Consider the following 7,984-nt stretch of genomic DNA (forward strand, 5'->3'; position numbering starts at 1 on the left):
TTCACCATACGTGCATGCTATGGGAATCACAAACCTCAACACAAGTATTTCTACTAATCCACAACTACCCACTAGCATGACTCTAATATCACTATCTTTATATCGCAAAACTATTGCAAGGAATCAAACATATCATATTCAGTGATCTACAAGTTTTATGTAGGATTTTATGACTAACCATGTGAATGACCAATTCATGTCATCTCTCTAAATAGATATAAGTGAAGCAAGAGAGTTTAATTCTTTCTACAAAATATGTGGCCATGCTCTAACGAATATAAGTGAAGCAAAAGAGCATTCTACAAATGGCGGTTTTCTATGTAAAGAGAAACACGCAATCCAAATTTCAAATGATATAAGCGAAGCACATGAAGCATTCTATAAAGCCATACTCAAAAGATATAAGTGAAGTGCAATGAGCATTCTATAAATCAACCAAGGACTATCTCATACCAGAATGGTGCATAAAAGAAAAATGAAAACTAAATGCAAAAGACGCTCCAAGATTGCACATGTCACATGAACGAAACGAATCTGAAAACATACCGATACTTGTTGAAGAAAGAGGGGATGCCTTCCGGGGCATCCCCAAGCTTAGACGCTTGAGTCTCCTTGAATATTTACTTGGGGTGCCTCTGGCATTCCCAAGATTGAGCTCTTACCTCTCTTCATTCTTCTCACATCGAGACCTTCTCGATCAACGAACACTTCATCCACACAAAATTTCAACAGAAAACTCGGTAAGATCCATTAGTATAGTAAAGCAAATCACTATTCTAAGTACTGTTGAAAACCAATTAATATTTTGTTTTTTCATTGTTTCTACTGTAATATAATTTTTCCATGGCTTAATCCACTGATATAAATCGTTAGTTTCATCAAAACAAGCAAACTATGCATCAAAAATAGAATCTGTCTAAAACAGAACAGTTTGTAATAATCTGAATATTCACCATACTTCTGATACTTTAAAAATTATGAGATAATGAGGAACAATAAAAAATTTGTATATAAATACAGTGCAAAAAGAATCAGAACCATTTAACGTTCCAGCTAAAAATATAAAATCGCGCACTACAGCCAAAGTTTCTGTCCTGCACCGTACAAACCATCAAGCAAAGTAAACATCCTAAAGGCAAACCTTGGCACATTATTTTTATAATACAATGGAATTGTAAAATGGGATAATTATTTTTGTTGAAAATTTTCTGTAATCAGGATTCACAAAGTTTCCGTGAGCATGAACAAAGTTCAAGGCTAGCTCCCACTTCAATAATGCTTGACTCTCTAAAACTTCTGGGTTGTCTACCTGGCAGCTCTTTCTTTAAAGCCATTAAGCTAGGCATATAGTGCTCAAGTAGTGAATCCACCCGGATCCCAAGGTATATCAAAGCCAATTTTAATTAGCAATGATTTGTAATTTAGTATTGAGCACAAAGTAACATATATCATGTAACAACAAAGTCTAACTCTCTTCCTATGCATCGTCATGTCATAAAAGAACAATTCATGCACACATAGTAAAGGCCAATGCATAGTATAAACAGTTTCTTGCAATTTTATCATGTTGGAAACATAGAGAGGTGAAGATATAGTTCCTCTCTCATAATAATTTCATGTAGGAGCAGAAAACACATGCATATTATATTCATCAAAATCATCATGTGTAATAGTAAAACACAACCCATCAATATAATCCTTAATAAGGGTAAACTTCTCCGATATAGTGTAGTTGGGAGAATTCAAAAATATAATAGGACCATCATGTGTGGGTGCAATAGCAACAATTTCATGTTTAAAATAAGGAACTATAGCAAGTTCATCTCCATAAGCATAATTCATATTGGCATCTTGCCACAAGCATAGCAAGCATCATCAAAATGGGATATTTCAAAAGAATCAATGGGATCATAGCAATTACCATAGCATTCATCATTCGGTAAGCACGAAGGGAAATTAAACAATGTATGAGTTGAAGAGTTACTCTCATTAGAAGGTCGGCATGGGTGATCAATCCGCTCTTCCTCCTTTTGTTCTTTGCTCTCCTCCTCATCTTTTTCATCCAATGAGCTCACAGTTTCATCAATTTCTTCTTCCATAGATTCCTGCAAAATATTATTCTCTTCTGGGACAGCGGAGACTTTCTCAATAAACGCATAAATATCAGAATTGTATTCATAATTCTCATAACAATATTTAAGGATAGCTAAATTTTCAGGTCTGTAGACAGCATCATAAAGATTTTCATATTCTTTGAACATAGATTCAATTTCATAAGCACCCATAAAAGCAACAAATTCTTCTATTTGTTCCACATCATAGTAGTCATATATACCTCTAGCATAAGAAGCCAAAGTTTCATTATCATTAAATTTGCATAAAAAGGGATGGTGTGGAGCCTTCATCATAGAGTGATACGTCTCCAACATATCTATAATTTTTGATTGCTCCATGCTATATTATCTACTGTTTTGGACTATATTGGGCTTTATTTTCCACTTTTATATTATTTTTGGGACTAACCTATTAACCAGAGGCCTAGCCCAGAATTGCTGTTTTTTTTGCCTATTTCAGTGTTTCGGAGAAACAAAATATCAAACGGAGTCCAAATGGAATAAAACCTTCGGGAACGTGATTTTCTCACTGAATGTGATCCAGGAGACTTGGACCCTACTCCAAGGAGTCATAGAGGAGGTCATGAGTGTGGGGGGCGCACCCCCCCTAGGGTGCACCCCCTGCCTCATGGGCCCCTCAAAGCTCCACTGACGTACTCCTTCCTCCTATATATACATACGTACCCCCAAACGATCAGAACAGGAGCCAAAAACCTAATTCCACAGCCGCAACTTTCTGTATCCATGAGATCCCATCTTGGGGCCTGTTCCGGAGCTCCGCCGGAAGAGGGTCGTCATCACGGAGGGCTTCTACATCATCCTAGCCCCTCCGATGAAGTGTGAGTAGTTTACCTCAGACCTTCAGGTCCATAGTTAGTATCTAGATGGCTTCTTCTCTCTTTTTGGATCTCAATACAAAGTTCTCCCCCTCTCTTATGGAGATCTATTCGATGCAATCTTCTTTTTGTGGTGTGTTTGTTGAGACCGATGAATTGTGGGTTTATGATCAAGTCTATCTATGAATAATATTTGAATCTTCTCTGAATTCTTTTACGTATGATTGGTTATCTTTGCAAGTCTCTTCGAATTATCCGTTTGGTTTGGCCAACTAGATTGGTAGTTCTTGCCATGGGAGAAGTGCTTAGCTTTGGGTTCGATCTTGCGGTGTCCTTTCCCAGTGATAGAAGGGGCAGCAAGGCACGTATTGCATCATTGCCATCGAGGATAACAAGATGGGGTTCATTTCATATTGCATGAATTTATCTCTCTACATCATGTCATCTTGCTTAAGGCGTTTCTCTATTTTTAACTTAATACTCTAGATGCATGCTGGATAGCGGTCGATGAGTGGAGTAGTAGTAGTAGATGCAGAATCGTTTCGGTCTACTTGTCACAGACGTGATGCCTATATACATGATCATGCCTAGATATTCTCATAACTATGCTCAATTCTGTCAATTGCTCAACAGTAATTCGTTCACCCACCGTAGAATACTTATGCTCTTGAGAGAAGCCACTAGTGAAACCTATGGCCCCCGGGTCTATTCTCATCATATCAATCTCCATCACTTTAATCTTGCTTTGCTTTTTTACTTTGCTTTTACTTTTTACTTTGCATCTTTATACCAAAAATACCAAAAATATTATATCTATTAGATCTCACTCTCGTAAGTGACCGTGAAGGGTTTGACAACCCCTAATCGCGTTGGTTGCGAGTAGCTATCGCTTTGTACATGTACGAGGGACTTGAGCGTGGCCTCCTACTGGATTGATACCTTGGTTCTCAAAAACTGAGGGAAATACTTACACTAATCTGCTGCATCATCCCTTCCTCTTTGGGGAAACCCAACGCAAGCTCAAGACGTAGCAAGAAGGATTTCTGGCGCCGTTGCCGGGGAGATTCGCGCCAAGTCAAGTTAAGATTTGACTCCCGACAACGAGCCATTTCTAGCGCCGTTGCCGGGGAGTCTACGCAAAAAGTCAACATACCAAGTACCCATCACAATCCCTATCTCTCGCATTACATTATTTGCGATTTGCCTCTCGTTTTCCTCTCCCCCCACTTCACCCTTGCCGTTTTATTCGCCCTCTCTCTCTCCTCCTCCCTCTTTATTTTCCTCTTTTGCCCGCTTGCTTCTTGTTTGCTCATGTGTTAGATTGCTTGTTTGTCGCGATGGCTCAAGATACTACCAAATTGTGTGACTTCACCAATACCAATAATAATGATTTCCTTAGCACTCCGATTACTCCTCTTGCTAATACTGAATCTTGTGAAATCAATGCTACTTTGTTGAATCTTGTTATGAAAGATCAATTCGCCGGCCTTCCTAGTGAAGATGTCGCTACTCATCTGAATAGCTTCGTTGATTTATGTGATATGCAAAAGAAAAAAGATGTCGATAATGATGTCGTTAAATTGAAGCTATTTCCTTTTTTGCTTAGAGATCGTGTTAAAGATTGGTTTTCGTCTTTGCCTAAGAATAGTATTGCTTCTTGGAACAAGTGCAAAGATGCTTTTATCTCTAAGTATTTCCCTCTCGCTAAGATCATCTCTCTTAGAAACGATATTATGAATTTTAAGCAACTTGATCATGAACATGTTGCACAAGCTTGGGAGAGAATGAAATTAATGATATGAAATTGCCCTACTCATGGTTTGAATTTGTGGATGATTATACAAAAATTTTATGCCGGATTGAATTTTGCTTCTAGAAATCATTTAGATCCGGCCGCGGGAGGCACTTTTATGGAAATCACTTTAGGAGATGCTACTAAACTCCTATATAATATTATGGTTAATTATTCTAAATGGCATACTCAAAGATCTTCTAATAAAAAAGTGTATGCGATAGAAGAAATCAATGTTTTGAGTGGAAAGATGGATGAACTTATGAAATTATTTGCTACTAAGAGTGTTTCTTCTGATCCTAATGATATGCCTTTGTCTACTTTGATTGAGAATAACAATGAATCTATGGATGTGAATTTTGTTGGTAGGAATAATTTTGGTAACAACGCTTATAGAGGGAATTTTAATCCTAGGCCATATCCTAGTAATCCTTCTAATAATTATGGGAATTCCTACAACAACTCTTATGGAAATTATAATAAGATGCCCTTTGAATTTGAGAATATTGTTAAAGAGTTTATGAATTCATAAAAGAATTTTAATGCTTTGCTTGAAGAGAAATTGCTTAAAGTTGATGATTTGGCTAGAAACGTTGATAGAATTTCTCTTGAGATTGATTCTTTAAAGATTAGATCTATTCCTCCTAAGCATGATATCAATGAGTCTCTTAAAGCCATGAGAATTTCCATTGATGAGTGCAAGGAAAGAACCGCTAGGATGCGTGCTTCCAAAGATGCCTTTATTAAAGCGTGTTCTTCCAATTCCTATGAAAATCAAGATGAAGATCTAAAAGCTATTGATGTATCTCCTATTAAATCTTTATTTTTCAATATAAATCTTGATGAAACTGGATATAATCTTCCTTTACCTAGAAGGCATTCTAAAAATTCGGAGTATTTAGATCTTTACGATGAAATTGATGAAAGTGGGATTGAAAGAAATAAAAATTTAGATGTTGCTAAACCCACTATATTGGATTTCAAGGAATTTAATTATGAAAGTTGCTCTTTAATTTATTGTATTTCCTTGTTGCAATCCGTGCGAAATTCTCCACATGCTTATAGTCAAAATAAAGCCTTCACCGAACATATTATTGATGCCTTGATGCAATCTTATGAAGAAAAACTTGAGTTGAAAGTTTCTATCCCTAGAAAACTCTATGATGAGTGGGAACCAACTATTAAAATTAAAATTAAAGATCATGAGTTTTATGCTTTGTGTGATTTGGGTGCTAGTGTCTCCACTATTCCCAAAACTTTGTGTGATTTGCTAGATTCCCGCAATTTTGATGATTGCTCTCTAAACTTGCATCTCGCGGATTCTACTATTAAGAAACCCATGTGAAGGATTAATGATGTTCTTATTGTCGCAAATAGGAATTATGTGCCCATAGATTTCATTGTTCTTGATATAGATTGCAATCCTTCTTGCCCTATTATTCTTTGTAGAGATTTCCTTAGAACGGTTGGTGCAATTATTGATATGAAGGAAGGGAATATTAGATTTCAATTTCCATTAAAAAATGTCATGGAACACTTTCCAAGAAAGAAAATAAAATTGTCATATGAAACTATCATGAGAGCCACTTATGGATTGCCTACCAAAGATGGCAATACTTAGATCTATCCTCGCTTTTATGCCCAGCTAGGGGCGTTAAACGATAGCGTTTGTTGGGAGGCAACCCAATTTTATTTTTATTCCTTGCTTTTTGCTCCTGCTTAGTAATAAATAAATATATTATTTAGCCTCTGTTTTGGTTGTTTTTTTGTGCTTAATTAGTGTTTGTGAAAAGGAGAACCGTTGGGAAGACTTGGGGAAAGTCTTGTTGAACTTGCTGTAAAAAACAGAAACTTTAGTGCTCATGAGAACTGCTGTCATTTTAATTTGAAGAGTGATATTTAGTTAATTATTTTTGCAGATGATTAATAGATAAATTTCTCACGTCCAGCAATGTATTTTAGAATTTTTGGGGTTACAGATCTTGCGCTAGCTACATATTACTACAGACTGTTCTGTTTTTGACAGATTCTGTTTTCCGTGTGTTGTTTGCTTATTTTGATGAATCTATGGTTAGTAAAATAGTTTATAATCCATAGAGAAGTTGGAATACAGTAGTTTTAACACCAATATAAATAAACAATGAGTTAATTACAGTACCTTGAAGTGGTGTTTTGTTTTCTTTCGCTAACGGAGCTCACGAGTTTTCTATTTTGAGTTTTGTGTTGTGAAGTTTTCAAGTTTTGGGTGAATTCTTTTGATGGATTGTGTAACAAGGAGTGGAAAGATCCTAAGCTTGGGGATGCCCATGTTACCCCCAAGATAATCCAAGGACACCAAGAAGTTAAAGCTTGGGGATGCCCCGGGAGGCATCCCCTCTTTCGTCCACTTCCATCGGTAATTTACTTGGAGCTATATTTTTATTCACCAACATGATATGTGTTTTGCTTGGAGCGTCTTGTATTATTTGTGTCTTTGTGTCTTAGTATGCCACAATCATCCTTGCTGTACACACCTTTTGAGAGAGCCATACATGAATTAAAATTTGATAGAATACTCTATGTGCTTCACTTATATCTTTTGAGCTAAGTAGTTTTGCTCTATGTGCTTCACTTATATATTTTGAGTGTTATAATTTTGCTCTATGTGCTTCACTTAGGTCTTTTAGAGCACGATGGTGGATTTTTTTTAAAGAAACTATTGATCTCTCATGCTTCACTTAAATTATTTTGAGAGTCTTAATAGCATGGTAATTTGCTTAATAATAATATGCTTGGTATTCAAGATTTGTGAAACTTTCTTTTGAGTGTGTTGAATACTAAGAAAAGATTGAAGCATGATAATTGTTTTGAGATATGGAGGTGATAATATTAAAGTCATGCTAGTTGAGTAGTTGTGAACTTAAAGAATACTTGTGTTAAAGTTTGTGATTCCCGTAGCATGCATGTATGGTGAACCATTATGTGATGAAGTCGGAGCATGATTTATTTATTGATTGTCTTCCTTATGAGTGGCGGTCGGGGACGAGTGATGGTCTTTTCCTACCAATCTATCCCCCTAGGAGCATGCACGTAATACTTTGCTTTGATAACTTCTAGATTTTTGCAATAAGTATATGAGTTCTTTATGACTAATGTTGAGTCCATGGATCATACGCACTCTCACCCTTTCACCTTTGCTAGCCTCTCTAATACCGCGCACCTTTAGCCGGTATCATACACCTACCATATACCTTCCTCAAAAC

This window comes from Triticum dicoccoides, chromosome 2A (genome assembly GCF_002162155.2).
Source record: "Triticum dicoccoides isolate Atlit2015 ecotype Zavitan chromosome 2A, WEW_v2.0, whole genome shotgun sequence".
Lineage (NCBI taxonomy): Eukaryota > Viridiplantae > Streptophyta > Magnoliopsida > Poales > Poaceae > Triticum > Triticum dicoccoides.